Below are 19,042 nucleotides of genomic sequence, written 5' to 3' on the forward strand. Positions count from 1 at the left end.
TCCTAAGTGCTCTGCAAGAAAATGAAAGCGGACTTTTAGGAGAGACTGAGTAGCAAACTGTGTCAGTTGTGTTCTCCAGCAGGCTAGATCAGAGCCTTACAGTAAGGCAGGCAGCATGTCATACTGCTTGCAAAGTGCTTGGGCAACACGTTGCCCTCTTATGTCCCTCTGTTTCATCTAGTCCCTTTGTACTGAGGCTGAAATGAATTTGCAGGATAACTGTAGGTTTCACAGAGAACATCCCAATCTATTATTTGGGTAAAATGAGGAGGTTAACGGATATTTGATATCAAAGTGATGCTGGTAAATCCAGCCAGTCAGAGCTCACTTGGGGCTCGCTGTCCGCAACGCTGGTACTACGGTTCAGTTTATTAAGGAGGCTGATATTTGTGCAAGTCAGTGATTTTAAGCGCTTCATAAGCGGCAGGCATCTTTTCTAATTGTATTTCAGCTGATTGCAAATCTTCTTGTGGGTGCCTTTGTGTAAAGCTCTGCCACCGCTGAAATCCTCGTCTGCATTTCCATTGTTACCTTCTAAAGTCACCAAAGGCGGATTTATTTTTTAACTAGGCTTTAAGGCTTTATTTTACTCCTGTAATAAGTGTTGTATGCTTCCTTTAAAAAAAAAAAAAAAAAAGACCTTTATTTAGCATTATTATTTTGCTGGTCGTTTGCATCTTGGCCACGTTAGGAATGCCAAACTCAGTCTTCCATAATTACGTTGCATTGCTTGCTTTCCGTGCAGTGAATTCCGATAAAGTGCTGCTTTAATCTGAACTGCTCCAGTAATTACCTGTTTTTAAGAGAAAGGAGTTTATTGCTGTGACTGACCAGGAGAGCGCATGGCTCTAAGACATGCTGTGGCAGTGGTTAGTCTTTTTAGGTCTTTAAACGTACAGAATTGAAGTACAAATCAAAACTGCAGCAGCGTTTTCCTGCTAGTTTTTCTTTTCCTTGGAGTCTTCCCTCCTCTGTGCTCTCCCTCCCTTGTTTCAAGTGATTCTTCCCCCTTCTGGTTTTGCCTTCCCGATTTTGGCAGAAATAGAAAGGGACGAGAACTGTGGGCTGATCTGTGGAAATGCTGCTATATACAGGAGTCATCTGGTCTCCTATGAAAGTCGCACCATAAAATCTGTGATTCTGCCGGAAAGTATGAGTCTGAGGGAACAGCTCCCTAGGGCCTGCGCGCCTGGGACGGGTATCGCCAGGAACTCTGACTTACAGATGCGGCGTTGGTCGGGCAGGTACGCGGGGGTATCTGTGAGCGTCCTACAGCAGCAGCACACGTCCTGCCCTGGGGACCAGAGAGTCACTCTTCAACCCTGCCTGGGGGAGTGAATTTGGCTGAACTCGAATTTTGCTTCAGCGAGCCAAGCAGCATCGAGCCACGTGTTTTGTTTTGCCTTTTCAGCAGTAGTTCGGGAGAAGGAGCCCGGCAGGCCTCTGGGGCTGCTGCTGCAACGCTCGCTCCCCCATTCGGGGGCACGGCGGCCCCCCGGCTTTCCCCACAGCCAGCCAGTGAGGTGCAGCGTTTCCAGGACGATTCGTACAGCTCAGGCTGTGAACCATCTTCTAAACGCCCCATATCCCCTTTGCAAGTTCTTGATACGTTTTTCTGTAGGGCTGCATGAACCACCTGAGGATTACTGAGGTTGCTCCATAATTTATCATTTTAGGAAGCTGCAAGAGAGCTGCAGGTACCTACGGACGCAGGTGCCGATGGAGGGCAGGTTTGGGAGTCCTCTACCAAACTGGGACAAGTCGTGGATTTCCACGGAGCATAAATAAAGTTCTCCAAGTCTCGAATGTTTTTTTCTGCACACTGCAATGAGCCTGTGGCTATGAGAATGTGTTTTTGTATGTAACTTGCTTTTGAATTTAGCCTTCAATGGCAAATCTGAAGCACTTTTCCTGCCCACCTAAATAAAATCTATAAATCTTGGCTAGCTCGTAAGTGAGAGATGAGCAAGAATTTTAAGTATTTCAAATAAGTTCCTACAGGTTCATAGCATTAGGAAGCCAATATATTTTTTTTTATTTCCTCCTTAATCCTTTAATCCTTCAACAGTGAAGATGTTTTCTGACAGTACTAGTAAGAACCAAGCATGCATTTTGGCAGTATTTTTCAAAGGACCCATGGCTGTGTTTCTTACCCACAGACTCGGTGGAGCTTTGGGCAATGTTTGTAGTCGATGCAGCACTTGCAATCTGAACAAAAGCTATTTCTGTAACGTTTCCTAGGTGCTATGGAAACACGTCTTGGTGGTTATCGGGGATCTGTGAGTAAACTGGTTGACATTTTCTCCAAGAGACCCGGATTTGAAAGCCTGGAGTTGTCCCTGTAGAAGAGAAGGAATTTGGGCGTTACTGCTGTGTCGGAGGGGTCCGGGGGAAGCGGGGCAGGGGCGGAGGAAGCTGGGCAGGGCAGGAGGCTCCGTGGCTTGGGGGAGGACCAGGAGAGAAGTCTGGACTAAACCAAAAGGGTGTCTGCGGGCTCTAGAGACCCGGGAGGAGGAGGAGGGTACAGTTTGGTTCGCTATTTCATTTATACCTTTTTTTCTTTTTTAGCTGAAGTAAAAAGAAAGTTTTCTAATCTGTTACAAGACCCGCTTGTCAAAGAAGAGGAGCCTTTGTAATTTCAGAAGCAAATGCAATGTGTGCAAAGCAAGTGCTTTACAGGGACAAGTTAAGGTTGGACTAGATGATCCCTGAGGTCCCTTCCAACCTGAGATTCTGTGATTCTGTGATAAGTTATTACACACGAGCATTGCTGTGTCATCATTCACACAGGTGCAAACCGAGTGAAAAAGGTGACTGCCCTGGTGACCTTTTGGCTTCTTGGTACAATATCAGTAACAGCACAGGTGCAGGGCATCAGCAAAATGAGGCCTCTGTCCTCAGCCTCAGGCCAGGTTTGCACTAATGTTTCTCCTGGCATAGCTGAGGCTGCTATAATTATGAAGGAGATTGCACCCACAGCTGAAAGAGCTGATTTGCTTCCCTCCCCCCTCAAAAAAAACCCCAACAAAACCACCCTAAACGCCCAGTCGGGGTGTAGGCACAGCTGTCCTGGCCGAAGAGCCCTTTTGTCAGCTTCGGCTTTGCCGAGGGGAGCAGCAGGGCTCTGCCAGTTGAGAATCACCTGCCACCAGCACATCCAGCATCTCCACTGGGAGGCACTACCGGTGCAAGTACAGCACTGGAAATCAGCCTCGAGTCTCCTGGAGTCATAGGGAAATGCCTGAAACGCAGGTAGAAGGAAGAGACAGACTAATTTCTGTATTCCCTGTAGTGCACTTCCCTTGCGTGCGGTCGCTCGTAGCCCCCGAGGCTTTGGGAAGACGCTGAACCCGCAGAGAGCAGCTTCAGGCTTCCCGCATCTTGACAGGTAATTGCGTGGCAAGTCTTGGCTGTGCTTCTCGGGGAATTTTAATTGGAAAAGAAAAGGAGCGAGCGTGGTGTATGGATCCGTGCGCAGCCTGTATGCATCGGCTCGGAAATAATTACACAGAGCTGTGCGTGGTGCAGGTAAGGGAGAGACGCAGTCGTGTTTCTGTTAGGGAAACATTCGTGGCGTTGGGGGCTGGCATGCTTCGCCTCGTGTGAGGGGCTCAATGCCCCAAAATAGGATGACTACTTGTGAAGGGAAGCGGTAAAACTTGGCTGAGCGCAGGGGTGTTGGAGGCACCAATGTGCTATTAATAAGGCCAGCTTTCTTTTCACACGTTCTGTACTTCTTTCTCACTCTGCCTGCTCTCCGCTTATTCAGGTTGGGGGGGGGGGGGGGGTTATTTTTAAATGAGATATTTTTTCTTTTCTCACCAGCTCTGTCAAAATGGGACTTAACTCTAATAATAGTTGGCTTGAGCAAAACTCTGCAGTTTTGCTAACAGCTTTGAAATCATGGGAAAAGGTAGTTTGTTCTGCTCTGCTTTTCCTCTTTTCTTCTGAATAATTCAGTAAATTGGTGTGGGAGCCAAGTTGTGGCATAGAAATATTTTCAGGCGGCTTTAACCTTAGATGGTAGCACATAGCTCTGATCTCTTCTTGCATTGGCATATGGATTTATCAAGGGCCATGCCAGCGCGTATCTCAAATCTCCAGTTAAAACCTGGTCCTGTTAAGCTTGCAGAGGCTGAGCAGCTACACCATCCCCTCTCTGTACGCAGAGGAGTGGTGCTCGGGCTCTGCCTCCATCTGGCTATCGCTCTGATGCCCGGAGGGGTCGGTGACATTGCTACCTCTGCAAGGAAGTGTCTGCGCAAAACTATAAATCAAGGTTACAAGTGAGCGGAGCTGGCGAATATACGCTGGCAAATCCACAATGTTTGTCTGGCTTTCTCAGGAGCTCTTGGTCTGGGCACAGCTGTGGCGTATGTTTGGGAGGATATTTAAGCGAACACGTAGTGTCCGCTGCTTGGGCAAGATCCGCGGCGTGCTTCCGCCAGAAACCCTACACAAGCAGCCACGGCAAGACTGCTCCTCTCTGTCCGCCCTCCTTTCCTTCCCCTCTCCCTGGTAGCGAATTTAAGTGCGGCAGGCTGCAGGTCATAACGTTACTGTGGCCTTTAGGACTTGCTTCGGTAGCTCGTGAATCAGCCTGTGTCTGTGATTAATTCAGAAGACTTTGCTGATCTGAAGTTTCATCTGCCGGATCTCATTTAAGAGCTTGTGTCAGTGCCGCACTCATTCTTCAGCATTTAATCCTGTAACTGCAGTGGGAAGCTTGCATCAAATTTTTTGACTCGTTCTCATGGGAACTTGCTTTTGCTAAAGGAAAGGCAAGTGAAAGTTGTCTGTTACCCGCTTGGCTATGCATGACATCATTCCTAACTGTGTTTTTACCTTTCTAAATGGAATATTTGGAATATTTTCCTTGCAAACCTGGACAGCCAGGGCAGACTGTGGCTACGTCCACCAAAGAAGCAAGTCACCACGTGATTGTCCAGGCGCCCTGTGGCATGAGACACCTTTATGGGAAACCTGGTTTTGGTGAGCTCAGTTAAATCACTCTGAGGTTACCCCATGGCAGACTGTTACGCGGTGTGCTGTTCCCTTGGGGTTTCTTTAAATCTCCCACTCCGCTTTCATCTATAACCTTAGTTTCTCCCCAGAATCCCCTTTTTTTTTTAAAAAAAATAAGGGGTGTGTGTGTTTATTTGGGGGGTTCTTTTTTTGAGAGTATTTGATGGCAAGATAAATCTAGCGGGGTAAGCAGCAGCATTGAATACTGGCTGCTTAATGTCTAATGATGGCTTGAAGCTTCCTTCAGTGGTTAAATTTGCAAAACCAGAACGTGGAAGAAGCTACGAGGTATATTAATAACATTTTTAGGTTACGCTGCCTTCCCAGTACATCTGTCCGAAATAACTTTTGGAGGATAGGTCAAACTTCAGAACGCTTTAAGGATTGAATTTGTGACAGGCGTGTGGATGGAGCCTTTTTGTCTGTGATTTCAAATGCTTGGGCTTGTTACTGTGTTTAAAAGATAGACATTCATTATCTACCTGTTCTGCTCCGCTGCAAGCTGATGAACAAGTAAGTAGCGGAGAATGCATCTCTCTCGCTTGCTTGCATTCCTTAAAATTGCCTGGCAAAAGAAGTTAGGAACAGAAAATATGACTCACACGTGAAGATTATTGTATAATTTTCAATTAAGAGATTCAGAAGAAGCAGGAGAGCATCCCAGTAGGGTCAGGACAGCGGGGGGCCAAGGTCCCCTGTCGAGGGCAGAGCCCGAAGGCTCCAGAGCCGGAGGAGTGATGGCCGTGGGGTGGTGTGAACAAGCTCCTTAGCCCTCACGCAGTGCTGGGCCGAGCGCAGCCTTGTTTGCAGGTCTGGAAGAGCCACATCCCTGGTTGCTCAGATTTCATGAAGAAAGGTGTTTTGTAACAAGCATTGAGTGTTTTCCTTTACAGAAAAGAAAGTTCAGGAGGGGCAACGGTGTGCCGTTGTACGCCACGTAGTCAAATATCTCCTCAAGCACTGCTGATCATCAGAGCAATAATTTTCAAAAATAATACCCAAATCTACAGTTGAGGGAGCTCTGTATTGCCGGTGATGGAGCTGTTACATTCCTGCTCTGATTAGCAAAAACGTGGGATCTCTGGGCCCTACTTCGAAACTGTGCACCGGCAAAGTGTGCGAACCGGAACGGTTTGTCACAGCGTGGTTAATCGGCCTTGTAGGATTCTGCTCGCCCAAGCCTGGCCTACGTTAAAAAGCAAAATACGAACCTGACGTAGGGACCGTATAACGCATCCTGGCAGTTCTGGGTAGCTGACAGTGCTGCTGCTCTGCGGGCCTGTATACGGTTGTGCTATTTTGAATTGTTGCGTGTGCCTTTTGCACGTAGATGTTGACTAGCGTTGCTTCTGTTGTACTCGTTCCTGGTTTGTGTTGGGATTTTACCAACTCTTATCTATGGGCTCGATAGGAAGAACGTTCCTGGGATGGTGAGTTGGTACCAGGAACAAAGTTTTGTATTCAGAATTGTACATAAGCGCATATAAAACCGGATTTGGGAGTCATGCTTGGCTGCTAGGGGAAAAAAGTAATGTGATAGTATGATGGTTGTCCAAGCAAAACAATTCCAGTAATAAATACCAAGGATAATGAGTAGCTGGAGAACCAGCATTATTTGGAGATATGAGTCAGCAAACAATTTTGAAAATAACACATTTGCTTGAGGAGCAACTGTGAACACCAAAAGAAACGAGTTTTACCCTCCTGATCATCAAGACGTCTGCATAAATAGAAGCAGATTCCTCTTTAATCCTTCTGACCCTGAGGATGTCCAACTTATCTAGTGAGCCCACATTTTAAAGCGTGTGACAGCAGTTACTGAGATTGATAAACTGCACTGCAGCCTCGCACGAACCGAGGGGCTTGGGGTCAGCACGGTGAGACAGAACAGCAGCGGTATTTATTCCTCAGGCATGCCATAAACGCAGGTTAACGCCACCAGAGCTTCACCAGCACTAGGAAAAGGCTGTGGAAGGCTTGGCTTGTCCCCCGAGCCCCGTGACCCTCGTGGCTTTTGTCCCTGTGGCTGGGTGCTGGCCTTGGTGTGGCTGAGCAGGGGTGCCGTGGCTGGCGGTAAAGTCAAGTTACGGGGTGTTGTGCTTTCCGCTCTGGGGCGAGGTGCGCTGATACCGTTGTTTTTTAGAGCTGGGCTGTAAACTAGGTCGCTGTAAAACGATCCGTGTTTTGAAAAGGGAGATCTCCCAGAGAATTTGGAATTGAGTTTGTTTTCAGTGATCTGATCAATGTGGCCACAAACCGCGCTGATTAATAGCCACTCGGAGTGGGAGGGGGTGGCATTTCTTTAGCACCGTAATTAGATTAACAGCACGGACGCGCGAGGTGCAAAGTGTCCCTGCCGACCCCAGGGCTCGCGTGTGCGTGGCTCAGCCCATGTCCAGCCTGCAAGTTCGGGCACGCTTCCATCGAAGCATTCGGGCGTGCTCACCGTCTCTCCCTTCCTTTTGGACATGCTGAGACAGCTTTTTAGCTGAGGATTTGTGGCGTTGAACGGTGAGCGAGCGGCCCACACTGAAATGACAGCGCAGACATACCCCTAACCTCTGTGGTCTTGATGAAATTGGGGTTTGGCCCTTGCTGTGGTGTTCCTCTTAAAAGGGCCCATAGGAAGGATGGGGGCAACTTCTTTAGCCAGGCCTTTTGGGACAGGACATGGGGAAATGGTTTTAAACTAAAGAAGGGTAGATTTAGACTAGATATAAGGAAGACAGTTTTTTACAATGAGGGTGGTGGAACGGGTTGCCCAGAGAGGTTGTGGAGGCTCCATCCCTGGAGGCATTCAAGGTCAGGCTGGACAGGTGCTGAGCCGCCTGAAACTGAAGATGAGTTGGGACCTTGAGGGGCTGGAGCGTGTCCAGAGAAGGGCAGCGGAGCTGAGGCAGGGTCTGGAGCACAGGTGTGCTGGGGGGTGGCTGAGGGGGCTGGGGGGGTTTAGCCTGGAGAAGAGGGGGCTGAGGGGAGCCCTTCTCGCTCTCTGCAGCTGCCTGAGAGGGGCTGGAGTGAGGGGGGGGCTGGTCTCTGCTCCCAAGTCACCAGTGACAGGACGGGAGGAAACGGCCTCAAGCTGCGTCAGGGGAGGTTTAGGTTGGAGATGAGGGAAAATGTCTTCCCTGCCAGAGGGGTCAGGCCCTGGCACAGGCTGCCCAGGGAGGTGGGGGAGTCACCGTCCCTGGGGGGGTTCAAACACCGTATAGACATGGCCCTTGGGGCCATGGTTTAGGAGGCCTGGGGGTGTTGGGTTAGACTTGGTGATCCTAGAGGTCTTTTCCAACCGGAATGATTCTGTGATTCTATGAAGTTGAGTTGAAGATGTCCCTGCTCGCTGCAGGGGGGGTTGGGCTAGATGACCTCTAAAGGTCCCCTCCAACCCAAACTGTTCTACGATTCTGTAGTTTTTGGGGCACAAAGGGGCAGTTTAGCTCTGCGCAAGGGACAAGGAAGCCGTGGATGAACCTGAGCCCCGTTCGTGGTGCCTGTGTGTTTCCCTAGCGGTTACTCGCAAGCCAGAAGAGGATGGCGAGCCCGGCTCCGTCCCGACAGCAGAGCTTGGCGAGAGGTCGCGTTGAGCGAAACCAGGGCTCTGACATTCCTCAGAGGGAGCCGCGTTTTGCCCTCTCTCCCTTCCAGATCCCCTGCCCTTCGCCCATCGGGGGCCATGGGCCCGCCGCGGTCCAAAGGGTCACCGGGGAGGGAGGGGAGAGGAGGGCAGCTCCGGGGGCTTGCGGGGAGGGAGGGGAGGGCAGCTCCGGGGGCTTGCGGGGAGGGAGGGAAGGAGGGGAGGGCAGCTCGGGGGGGCTTGCGGGCTGCGGGGAGCGAGGCAGAGCTGCCCGGGCGGGCTGCCCCAGCGGCGGGGCGGGGACGGGGAGCCCCGGTGCTGCGGGAGGGAGGCACCTGCGGGAGGTGGAGCCGGGGAGGGGCCCGGCAGAGGCTCCGAGCGCCCCCCGCCCACCTCCCGGGCCGGCCTCCCCGCGGGGCCCCGCCCGCAGCCGCTCCCCGCGGCGGGCAGGGCCGGCCGGCGCCGGGCGAGGGACCCCCCGCGCTGGGGGAGCGGCCGGGGGCGCCGCCGGGAGGCGAGGAAGGTAAGGCAGCTCTCCCCGCTCCCCCCCAGCATCAGCGTCTTTTTTCTGTAAGCCTCGCGGGGTATTTTCAGGTTCCCGAGCCCACTTGTTGCTTAGTAATTTCCCCGCTCTTCGATTTGCGGGTTTGGAGAATTAACGTCTGTAATGAAGGTTCTTCTCCTCTGGCAGTGTTGCGTCGGGCGGGGGGCGGCTCGGCCACCCGGGGGTCCGTGGGTGCCCTGGGCGGGGGGGCATGGCCCCGGGCACCGCGCCCGCAGGGGGGCAGGGGGCAATGCCCTCGGGCTTCCCAAGTGACCCCTGCCGGGGAGGGGGCGCCTGGCAGCACGCTTTTAACCAGATGGGGAGGGAAAAAAATACTTGATACTCAGTAATTTCCAATGATGCTCTGTTGGTTGTAGACGCATTCGTTTCTGCTGTGAGAGAAGAACCCCAGCGATCCTCTTTAGGTTGGGTATGAGGGAAAATGTCTTCCCTGCCAGAGCGGTCAGGCCCTGGCACAGGCTGCCCAGGGAGGTGGGGGAGTCACCGTCCCTGGGGGGGTTCAAACACCGTATAGACGTGGCCCGTGGGGCCATGGTTTAGGAGGCCTGGGGGTGTTGGGTTAGACTTGGTGATCCTAGAGGTCTTTTCCAACCGGAATGATTCTGTGATTCTATGAAGTTGGATTGAAGATGTCTCTGCTCACTGCAGGGGGGTTGGACTAGATGACCTCTAAAGGTTCCCTCCAACCCAAACTGTTCTATGATTCTACGATTCTGTAGGTTTTGGGGCACGAAGGGGCAGTTTAGCTCTGTGCAAGGGACAAGGAAGCCGTGGATGAACCTGAGCCCCGTTCGTGGTGCCTGTGTGTTTCCCTAGAGGTTGGACTTGATCTAGGGGTCTTTCCCAACCTTAATGATCCTGTGATCTGTCCCCTTGGACAGGGTGCCTGGCTTCTCTTGCCGACTCAATACTGATTAACTCCGCACACTTCCCCCCCTTCCCTGCTAATTGTTTTACTTGTGTTTCCCTTTTACTAATCTCTGACTTCAGGTTTCTATTGTGCCTTTCTACTCACTAGTTGTAAATGCTTTACTGGACTTAGTCTAGAGTCACGGGTATGTAGCAAGCCGGAGCTGCTGAAGGGAGCCTCTTTCGTGTCCGGGGTGCATTGTGCAAGGATTCCCATCCGAATCCCAGTCGAGAAGGCATTTCAGCTTGCAGCCCCCCTCCCGCGGGGCCAAGGATGCCCGCAGGGCTTGCAGAGATGTGAGTTCAGTGCTTCCTGCTCAGAGGTTGTACCTAGCTCCCAAAGAGGCAGCTGACGGATGGGAATGTCTAGAATTTGAATTTCAATAGATTTTTGCATATCACTTAATCTCTTTGTTTTCCCTCCCTCCCCTGACTGGCACTTGGAGGACATAGGATGCATTCCTAAGCATTAATATTATTGACGCTGTTGTTCAGGAGAAGGGGGCTTCCTGTTGAAAAATGCTAGTCCTTTGTTTGCTGGAGCCCTAGGGCAGTGAATGCACACCCTGAAAAATAAAATTCCCAGGGAGGGTAGTTACTATGATCATAGTAGACACTTTGCAAGTAGCCACGGCTCGTCTGTTCGTATTTGTTCAGAAAACCGCCTGGAAGCTATAGTCCATTTGAAGGACTAAATGCCCTGCAGGGTCTCATTATTTACGACAGAGAAGACAGGAGGTCTTCCCTTTCCACTCTTCCCCGACCTCCTTTGTTCTGGGCACCACACAGGCATGATAAAAGAGTCTCATTTGAAATCAAAGCTCTGGACTGGTAAGATAAAGGAGAAGAATAAAGCAGGCAAAACAATACAATATCTGCATTCCTAAGTCTTAAAAAGCAGATTTAGTTCATCGCAAATCCCCAAACGTGTTGGGTTTTCATTTTTATTAAAGCTTTTCTACGCTTCTTTAGCTGTGTGAGGAGGATGTATGGGAAAATGTCATTTTCGTCCTCCTTAAGGCTATTGCATCCTGCCAGTGCTGTACAAAATGACTGTAACATGAGCGAGGCTTGTGTCCCTTGGCTTAGATGTAGTTTCCACTCCAGGTGAGTGGGAATTTTGCTTCCAAAGGTAAAATCATCTCGGGGCATAATGCAGGTGTTAACAGCTAAAGTACTAACCATTTATCAGGTCAGGGTTGTAAACAGAAAAAGAACCAGAACGATATCAGTCTTGGAGGAGTAGGTTACTGAAAGTTGAAGGTAACTGGTCTGGGCTGTAAACAGCTGCCCTCTGGCTAGTGGAAGTGGAGATCGGCATCTCCTGCGAAGGGACTGGGAGAGCAGCAGCCATGTTACTCATCGTACTGGGAGTACCGCATGCTTCAGAAGATTGAAGTAACGGCTGTGCCGGGTGGTTTAAGAAAAGGGAGGTAGTATGCTTTGACCCGAGTCTCCTCCTTATTCCAGATGAATTGCTCATGGCCCTTCCTGACGGAATATAAAGGTTCCTTCCCAGTGCCTTCCCAAGGCCTTGCGTAAGAGCAAACACCCTCTCGCTCCAGGACTGGGCTCCATCTGCCGAACTCCTCGTTATTCAACTTGTGGTGTTTGTTGATTCCTGTCAGATCTTTTTTCGTTGCTTGCCTCCTCCCACCGCTCAAGCTGGAGCGTGCTGCCGTGCAAAGCTGGAGTAACTTGACTGCCACAGTCACTCCGGTTATCCTGGTTTAGCTGATGGCAGGACTGGGCTGAAGCGTCATTTGTGTTTGAGTGACTGGTGAAAGCCCTGGGCTGCGTGCATGTGTCCAAAGTACTTGATGTTATTCAGGGTTGGCTGGGGTCACTGTCAAGTTTTTGGAAAATCTCCGGCAGCAGAAGTGGAAATAGAGTGGGTGAGGCTCGAGCGGCCGTGCTGCAGCTTCACTGGCACTGTTCTGAAGCCTTGTGATCAAGGAAGGGTGCTGCATGCAGCTGGTGTTCGAGTAAGGGAGGGCAAAGGCAGTTTGCCTTCAAATAAGTAGTTGAGAAAGGCCAATTCTGGACTCTTCTGAAGCCATGGCCATAGTAGGCAGGGCAATAAACATTTGGTTTGTTTGTATTAAAGGGGGGGTGAGGTCAGCCTTTAAGAAAGCCTATCTGTAAGGATATCTAGCAGCTCAAGTAATTTCCGACAGAGAACGTGTGGTGTTTTCATCACTGGAGACTGTTGAGTTGGAGGAGCTGTGGCAGAGATGGCTGAGGTACAGCTGAACATGCGGTGGTGTCCCCTAATGGTTTAGGTGGCATCTTGGATCCTGATTGTTCTCCCCTCTCTTCCTTATTTGCAAGTATCTGGGGCTCCTAACACACAGGGCCTGGATGACATCGATGCTTACTTGGTTGTTGTTGTTGTTACTTATGTGGTTGTCCTGGACGGTGCTGCACCACTTGAGGTTCAAGATAAGAAGTCTGCTAACCAGTAACACCTTCCGTGGGACTGTGTCTTTGGGGTTGTTCTAAAACAGAGTTTCTTGTCAAACCATAGCAATTGTGTAAGTATTACAGATACCTTCAAGGTACAGCATCACATTCTCTTTAGTGCAAATTCAGTGTTATGTGAAGGCCTCGGTACATTTTGGCATAGCTTGTGCTTGGGCGTGCCAGGCCAAATGATCTTGGTATCCCGAAGTGACCATGGGTTAAAGACCAACGCTATCTCCCTGATGGACAGATCTGACGTTCACTTGTGCTAGTGGTACCGTTACCTGAACCAGACCATTATTTTTCAGGAGGATAATTAATCTCCAAGGCAAGCAAGATAAGCAAAAGGAGTGCATTAAACTCTGCTAGAACACGTAGAGGTTTAGCAACACGTAGCGTGAACGGAAGAGAAAAAAGATACTGCAGGTGTCTCTTTTGCTCCTTTTCTTCTAGCTCTGCATGTCCCAGGTTGCTCTCCTTATCTCCCAGTCCTGCTGCATTGCCACTATATTACTCAGCGCTGCTTTTTTTCCCAGATAAAATTCAAACATGTTAACAGAATTAATAAATTGACCTTGGCAGCCCTTGTAGCTTTGAAACCTCTCTCCTTTCTCGGTTAACCTTCAGCTGACTGATTTATCTCTCCTCACCGTATGCTGCTTCCCGTGGGGTAGGTGTGCTGTACTTCAGGGAATTAGTTCAGAGATGTCTTGTGGTCTGTTTGTTCAGGAGGTCAGGTCATATTATCTTAATGCTTCCTTATGGCCTTAGAGTCTTTGAAAGGTCAGGCATTTCTTTGGCCTGGGAGGTAGCGCAGATTTCTTTGTATCAAACTTTGCTGTCCGTGGGTAGGTGACACACTTGAGCATCCAGAACCTCGTGGGTTCTTATCCAATTCTAAAGAACAAATTTGGCAATGGAGAGCATGGAAATGGTTTTTGTCATTGGAAATGGTTCACGGTTCTCATGCACTTTTTCTCACTGACATAAAGAAACCTTCTCCAGACAGTTCAAACCGTAGATGGTCCCTGTGCATATCATTACAGACGCCTGCGTTCAGTCGAATAAATAACATTGAGAGCAAACGATGCTGCCAGTCCGGTCCACCGCTAGCTTTTGGATTTGCAGCCTTCTCTCACAGGAAGAGTATTGATGAGACCCAAATGCAGTGGAAGCTGGGGGGGTTGTTGTATAATCTGGGCAGGAAAATGCACCGAGGAGGTTGCCAGATCTCTGGTAGATCTCTGGTGCCAGGTGTTCCTACGCTAACCAGAATAAGGCCGTACTCCAAATTGAGCCAAAACTCAAGGCTGGCAAGGACAAGGGAGAGTTGCAGCTTTGCTGAGGCTATTGCTTACAGACTCTGCCCAAAGGATGGCTCCAGAAGCCTGGGCAGATACAAGAATAATAAGCGCAGCTTCCTTATTGCTGGACTTTGCAGATCAGAACAGCAACATTGCTTACCGGTTTCCATGACCTACTTTACTTCCCACTTGTGCTGCTGCTCTTGTGATAGCTGGAAATGTGTGCTCGTTCTTGGCTGGTTTTTGTCTTCATAGGTCATTTTAATGCTTTTTATCTAATGACACTCACATTAATCACCTTTAACGTATTTTGTGACTTCTTATAACACAGAAGGCCAGCCGTAACTGATGTCAGCCTGGCACAAGATAAATGCCACAGCATCAAAAAGCACCCAGTACTTTTATTTTATTTTTCTTTTCTTTATAGAGCAAATGAGTAAGCACACGTTTATGAAGGTTATTGGAGATAAAAAGATATTTTTAAACTCACATCTATGGAATTTTAGAATCTCTTTCTGAAAATCTTTATGACCACCGAGGGAGCCCTGTGTAGAGATTAGTGCAGTTATTGGTGTGGTGTTGGTTGGTCCTTCTTCAAAACCAGCGTCCTGGTCAAGGAATAAAGGACGGTGCTTGGTGGTGCGTGGTTCCAGATTCTGGTTGGGTTTTTAGGGCTGTGTAAATTAGCTTCCAAAATAGAATCTGCTGCGGCAGGAGGAAAGGAGTAAAATGTCTTGTTGCTAAGGAACATGACAGAGAACTGGGAGATGTGACTCAGTTCTTGGCTTGGTGTAATTTCTCTTCAGTAAGATGTGGGTCCACAGAGCATGTCTTTCTAAGTGTGAAGGGATGGATATAAAAAATATTTACTGAAGTTTTAAGGGAGGGGCTGGGATAACTGGTGCTCTGTGAGGAACCAGTTGAACTCAGTCCACTCACACAGTTAAACCTATTCCTGGGTCTTTGCAGAGTCAGGATCGTAGGAAATAGGTGGCACAACCAAACGCAGCTTTTCATCTCCTGATTCCTGGTACTGTTCCTCCTTCAAAAGAGTCTGTTGCTGCTCTTTCTGTCCCTGCAGCACGGGTTAATTTCAGAGGAGAATGGGTCTTGAGGGGCTAATAGCCTGGAAAAATTTTAGCTTGACTTGCTGTAAATCTCTCTTCAGAGAGGAAGGATTTCACTTTTGTTTCGTAATACCTAGCCGTGCTTTTTTTTTTTTAATGCCATTCCCACGCCTTTTTCTGTCTTTGATTTCGTGACTGGATATTGCACTTTGTTTATGTATTTTAAACCATGCAGCCACACGTGTTCTTGCATTTGACCTTAGCACCCCGCTCTCCTCGCAGCAGGCGACAGCTGCGCTCTGTAGCCTCTAAAATCGCTGTTAATAAGAAGAGAAGCAAACATGCTGGCCATGTGCTGGGAACGTGGGTCACATACACCCGCCAAGATTTTCTCTTAGAGTCCAAGTTTACTAACCCTGTGGTAGAAAACATGCCGCTGTCAACATCCTGTGAAGAGGATTTTGTCTAGGCCTGAGTTCAAAACCAAATATTAGCAACAGGAGATAAAGCAGGTGTCCTTTATTTGTTTAGCAGGGGGTTGTTTGCCCTTGGCAAAGTCTAAGAAGGTTACAGGGAGACGGGCGGTGGGTTTGTGAGGATGTCCAAGAGGACACCCATGTGCCATCAGCCTGTTCAAAAGATGTTGCTGGGTCACTGTCCGCCAAGCGAGCACTTACCTTCTTTGTCTGCAGAAATGTGCAAGACTTGAAATCTCGTAATGTTTGTTTTTCTGTTGTTTCCCCTGGTCTTTGAAAAGAGGCCGGGTGTCTAAGGCGGGGGGTGCTCTCCAGGGCTGCAAGGTTGACTCTGTTGTGTTTTGTTCTCGGAGCCTTTGCATCATGCAGTTTTTCGTACTGAAAAGGGAAAGAAAACACACGCACAAAATGATTTTGGGGGCACGGTAAGGCTGCGCTTACTAAAAAGCTTCTCCTGTTTGGTTGCCATGATTGAAAGCCAAGGAGCCAGGAGCCAGCGCTCTTTTCCATCCTACCTTTTGTTTTGTTGCCAACACTTTGGGCAATTGTCATTAAATATTACATTTGAGAAGAGGTCTCGGGAAGTTTTATGGCCCAGGCGTGATCCTTGTGCAGTTTGGGCTGAGGCACATGCTATCATTGGACTGTGCTCTAATCTTAGGGGTGTAAATCCAGAGTAATTCCATCCCTGTCAAATCCGTACGGGCACAGGAGGGATCAGAGGTTGGCGCTTCGTGCCTTGATTGTGCCTCAGTGAATTCAGCTCCTTTGCCAGCAGGCCGAGGGTAGAGTTTTGCAGCGTGTTGGCTTTGGCAACAGAGCTCGGCCTAAGAAGGTCTGGTTTCCTGCGCTTTGCTCCGCCGCCCCCCCGCTTGGGCTGCCGCAACTGCTCACGGTCTTCTGCCGCAAGAGCGTCGCTGTCGGCAGATTGTTTTTAATCTGGGTCGCTGCCGTGACTGAGCTCGCAGCGCAGCCCCACAGAAGGGTGTAGGGACGCGACGGGAGTGCCGCCACGGCCCATGGGGGCAGCGGGCTGGGGGAAGATGCACGAGTCCTCAGCATAGCCGAAGAGAGCTTTTTGGGAAGCGGGTTCCCAAAGTAACCCGGGAAAAGCATATTGTGCCGAACAGCCATGAAACTACTTCAAATCAGCCGATTCGTGTTTCTGCAGTAAACAAGCTGCGTAAAGTGCCTTTTCAGTCTGCGGCGTTAGGGTGAACAAGCCCTGCGTTTGATGAAGTGATTGTTATTTAATAGTTTTTATCAATGTCAGGGGAATTTTGGGCCTTGCTCGTACTACAAAACTTGGTGGTATAGCAACGAGGGCACGGTTTGATTGATAAACGTTCCTCGGGGAGGTGCAGTGTATGGCAGGTTCCCAAAACCACAATAAACTACCTGGCACAAATATGCCTTTTCCTTCCCTCCCTTCCCACCGTATGAAGGCTCCGGCCAGCGTAGTTATGTCAGCCAAGGGTGTGATATTTTGCCTCGCTCCTAATTGACACATTCGTGCCAGCAAAGCTCCACAAGCAGTCCAACCTCAGGTGCGGTTTTTTTGTTTGCGTTTTGATTTGCTTTGTACTTTTTTTTTTCCCCAGCCAGTATCATGGTGCTAGATGGAGAATTTCCCTTTGCTTTTTCAGGCCAGGATATTTAGCCAAACCTGCCTTTCTGAGGCAAATTGATCCCTGGTCCTTCTAGGAAAGCCTCTGTTTCTTGGTAAACAATTTGTTTTATAGTGGTTAAATCTGAGGTGGAAAGTAATACGGATAAATGTTAGGGGTTTTGTTCAGTTTTGCTTGCCTTTCAGTTGACAATCCAGCAGCATCTCTGACTGTAGCAACCGTGTAAAATTGTCTGCTAGTAATGCTGCTTTATCGTCCCGATTTATCTCCATGTCACTTGTCAACGGGAGAGCGCTGCTTGCTGCTGCTGGTACTGTCACCAGTGGGACTGCAGAGGTTTGGCACCAGGGTTTTGGAGCAGAAAACCTTTATTCTGTGGGATTCTCGGTAGCAACCTTGGCCTTGGTGCTTATCCAGAGACTGGCCCTGCTGGATTAGCTTCATCTAATCCGAAATGCATCAGAAATTCAGTCTCTCTCAGGATGCGTTGCTGGATTGAGGGTCAAACCATGCCAGAGGACTTGGGAGGGGGATAGAAAGCATTTCACCTTTTATTGCTGTTGGCAGAAGGACAGTGTACCTGACAGCCTCCTGAGCTCGCGCAGCTTATGAGGATAGCTTATCCTTATCAGACACCTACTTGCTTTTTTGTTCTTTTTTATAACCTGTCAGCAGAGAGATGGCTGCTTGGATTTTCTCACTGTTCCCTCTTCTTCCCCACCCAGGAGCAGCCTAACTCCTATCAGTGAATCATTCTTGCGTAGGTATAGAACTCTGGAGTCGACTTAGCCTGAGAAACTCTCATACCGAGTGGGCAGTGATTCAGAGGAGAGCGGTGCGGGAAACTGTCTTTACCCAAGGAACCAGGCAAATGTTTCAACAGGCCGTTGATAAGTGAATTTCTAGTTACTCAACCTGCTCAGGCATTGCCCTGTCAGTGTCTTGGGCTGTTGGACCGGTACGCTGTGGGAGTGTGTTTGTAGGAGTCTGGTTAATCATGCGGAAAACAAGACAATTATTTTAGCCTGTACTTGAGTGGCTTAAAGGCAGAGCAGATTTATCGTGTTTTAAAAACTCGGGTCTGTGTTCCGGTTAGTGGTGTAAACAAGCATCGATGCCGAGCAAAGTGCGCCGTTGGATCGTGGCACGGTGCATCCATCGCACCTTTGCGGGTTTTTAATGCAGTCGCTTGCTGACCTGGTCAGCAGCAGTAGCAGAATCTCTGCAGCACTGGAACTGGATGTGGTTTTCTCCCTTTTAAACCCATTATCTGATGGACTCACTTTTCATTCAGTCAAGCAAGGTACTCCACAAAGAACTGTATAGGGAGTCCGTGAAACAATTCAAATGAACACATAGGTATTAGTAATTGCCTTATTTGTCTGTTCATTTGGCTGCTGTAAAGTGTCTGTCTCGGGTCTATCACCTCCAGAGCATTTCTCAGGAGCCCGGGGGTGGTAACCCCCTGGAATTCCACACAAGCCAGGATGAAGCTCTGTCTCCATTTATTCTTGAGCGGGGCTGAGAGGAGGTGATAAACGAGCCGTTACTTTATGGTGGTGATGGATACAACCAAAACCTCTCCTAATTTTGTTTGGCGTGTCAGCACAATCTGTTCATTTATTGTGTGTAATTAAAAAACCTCATCGAACTGAAAACATTGCTTTAATTAAAGCCCCCGTAGCCACAGTTTGTCATGCTCAGTACTTCTGCGTTTCGTTAAATGATTTGGGCTTGATTGTTGAGAATGCAGGCGTGGGTTTTGTTGGAGATCTTAGGATTTTGGGTATTCAAATGTATTTGGCTGCTGCAGGTTGGTGTGGTGTCATGCTGCTAAAAGGGACTTTATCCACAAGCAGAACTCTACCCTGCTCACATGGATAGAAATATGTTAAGGTCACTGGAATACGGTTTATTATAAATAGAGGGACTGCGTCAATACCTGGTACAAAAGAAGGGAAAATACTCAGCTGTTTAAAGGGATTTAAACATCGTGAAGCATAGCGTGGTATCACCTTGTTCGTGGGACAA

General features: G+C 49.1%; 1 protein-coding gene across 6 annotated transcripts in view; it reads left to right on the forward strand.

Moving 5' to 3' along the window:
* ARHGAP32 (Rho GTPase activating protein 32) overlaps positions 1-19,042 on the forward strand; it is a 262,702-nt gene that overhangs the window by 201,403 nt on the left and 42,257 nt on the right. For 2 of the 6 annotated variants that reach the window (XM_075116402.1, XM_075116401.1), the window contains exon 1: positions 8,859-9,122. The exons of the other annotated variants lie outside the window; for them this stretch is intronic. The gene's annotated coding sequence lies outside the window, so the exon portion shown is untranslated. Of the gene's footprint in view, positions 1-8,858; positions 9,123-19,042 lie in introns of those variants that run through there. 6 annotated transcript variants of the gene reach the window in all.

Source organism: Phalacrocorax aristotelis, chromosome 22 (genome assembly GCF_949628215.1).
Source record: "Phalacrocorax aristotelis chromosome 22, bGulAri2.1, whole genome shotgun sequence".
Taxonomy (NCBI): Eukaryota; Metazoa; Chordata; class Aves; order Suliformes; family Phalacrocoracidae; genus Phalacrocorax; species Phalacrocorax aristotelis.